A 2,681-nucleotide genomic window follows, 5' to 3' on the forward strand; every position below is an offset into this window, starting at 1 on the left:
ATTAACATTAACACCCATGAAACTGAAAACAAATTCAGTTTTATTCTTTAATAGTAATAATTAATGACTAACATCTCAGTGAAGACCTAAAAATTTTCCAGTATCTCCAAAACTGAGATATTGCAAAGGAATGTATTTTTATAAATTTTTAAGCATTTTTAATATAGAAATAGTTTAGGCCTTCTGAAAACTGTCCATCTATATGCACTCAATACTTGGTTGGGGTTGAACTACTGGAAATTGACTTTTCCATGATATTGTAATGTACTAATTTGTTAATGGTGAGCCCCCCCCCCCCCTCACGCCAGACAATTCCTCTCTTTTTTGGTCCTGACCCGTTTGCATCCCTGAACTAGTAACTGTAACTAGTTACTATTTTTCAGTAACTAGCACAACACTGGCTATGAGACATAACATGGGGGTGTGGCACGCTCTACATGTAACGTCAGCCTATGTAACGTTAAACAAACAGAACGTTGCCAGTAGACTAGCCAGTATATTGACACCATGACAAGTGTTTTGAGTTGCTGAGGTTGCTGTGGTTTGCTCCCGCTTCTTTGCTATGGATCATGCATGAAACGTCCATGCACATAATTATTTGTGGCCCATATGTTGAATAAAACAGTTTAAAATTAAAACGTTTTTGCACATGCTGGTAATGCAGTTACTCATACCCATACTGCAAAGCCCCAATCTGGATTTTATTGGCTTTTTGTAAAGAAATCATAGTAATAACAATAATACTACTAATATAAGCTGCTGAGTTTAGTCTTCTGTACTATTAGAGTGATGTTATTGTTTATGAACAACCAGTGAAGGCTTTCATCACAAAAGGACACAAATAATTTTTGCGTTATGCGGATTAAGAGATGAAGTGGAATTCAAATGTTTTAATGGACAGGTCAAGTTTCAAAACGATTACCTAATTAACAGTGGCGTGGGTATAGGTCCATAGTCAAGGTCATGCAAATATCCATCATTCAAACGTCTATATGATTTTTAATGCCTTTTCATATAATTCGACAATATCCGTGATAACAATTGGCCTATGACAGTTTATTTCAACATGATAACATGTCGGTTTCCTAGTAAATATTATGATATAGTTTCTTCTTCTTCCTGCCTTTTATTCCTAAATGTTTGCAGTGCCAGCCATGGCAACATCCACCACATCCGGCCTCCCACAAGATGATGGTCTGTGGATATTTCTTCGCAACAGAGGTGTTCCTGAGGAGAGTATTCAGAAAATGCAGCAGGATCATGTAAGTCACAGCTTCAAACGCTGTTTGTGTACTGTCATATTGTCCATTGTTTTATTATCTGCATTTGTAATTGGTTGTCCCTGGGAATTTAGGGCACAGGCCAGAATGTAAATCGTCTTGACAGATAATATAGGGCTAGTTTTTTAAACCTGATGTCTCATGTCTTTTTGTTTTTATTGCAGATTGACAGACTCGGTAAGTTGGAGAAAATAGATGATGTCCTAACAATGGCCTGCGTATACATCCCAGCCTATGGCGAACAGGAATTTTGCCACAAGGCGTTTCTGTATGGAAAAACACAGAAGAGGTGGGGACGATACAAAAAGACTGTCCTTATTTAAAAAACTTAAAAACAAAATGGGCACAATGGAGCAAACAAGGGACAAGCGATCAAGGGGGGTTTTAAGGAAAGAGAATACAGTGCAAACCCAACCAAATAACTTGCCAGGAAGCACAAAGTTTGGATGAAGGATGTTACAGTAGTGGACAATTCTATAGAGACAACGACAGATTGGGGATTGTTAAGATTTTATTTGTTACACAAAAGACCCTGACCCAGTGTAAGATGAGACCCAGAGGAAAGGAGCTGGATAGCACAGACCAGCTGAGGCAACATGAAACACAGCCAGGCAGAGTTTGTGAACAAGGTAAACACACAACAGAAGATGTAGTGCAGCTGACAACGGAAAGACATACCAGTGAAGATTACACAGTCCAAGATGATGAGCAAAACACTGCTACAGTGTCAGCTGTTTTCTCTACTGCAGCTGTTCAGATTATTGATCTTACATCTCTGTGTAATACATCAGAGGTCATTTTTGGTCCTTTGACAGGTGGGCCATTTTTAGGGGATCTTGATGACACACTTATACATGAGCCAGTCTTTGAGGAGGAACGAGTAAGCACCCCTACCCTCACCTCAACTCCTATTGATGCTGAGACAGCTTCTGCTAGACCGCCAAGTCCTGCCGGTGAACTTTTGCATGTGACAGTAAAACTTCACAGAGTGACTCTCTTAGATGAACTGATTGCTCAGTTCAAGGATGAAGCATTGATGAACTACGCTGTGAAATACAGCTTCATTGATGAAATGGGGGCAGATGCTGACGGCGTGTCCAGGGATGTATATGCTGCCTTTTGGACAGAATTCCTTGACTGTGCAGCAGAAGGTGCAGATGTGAGGGTGCCATCGCTATCCCCAAAATGGCAAGAGGAGGAATGGAAGTCTGTAGGCAGGATATTGGCAAAGGGACTGAAGGACCATGGGTATTTTCCTTCACGACTGGCACAAGCCTTTACAGCAGCAGTTATATTTGGTGAACATTCTGTTTCATCTGATTTACTGTTTGACTCCCTGATGTTGTATCTTAGTCAGTCTGAGCGTGATCTCTTGTCCACTGCTTTGCAAGAGGCTGTTGT

General features: G+C 40.3%; 1 pseudogene; it reads left to right on the forward strand.

Moving 5' to 3' along the window:
* Positions 1-1,136: 1,136 nt before the first annotated feature.
* On the forward strand, positions 1,137-2,676 carry LOC146960647 (uncharacterized; annotated as a pseudogene).
* The last annotated feature ends 5 nt before the right edge of the window (positions 2,677-2,681 follow it).

The sequence above is a fragment of the Trachurus japonicus genome, unplaced genomic scaffold (genome assembly GCF_045865225.1).
Source record: "Trachurus japonicus isolate A0001 unplaced genomic scaffold, Traja_1.0 AP030150.1".
NCBI classification, from domain to species: domain Eukaryota; kingdom Metazoa; phylum Chordata; class Actinopteri; order Carangiformes; family Carangidae; genus Trachurus; species Trachurus japonicus.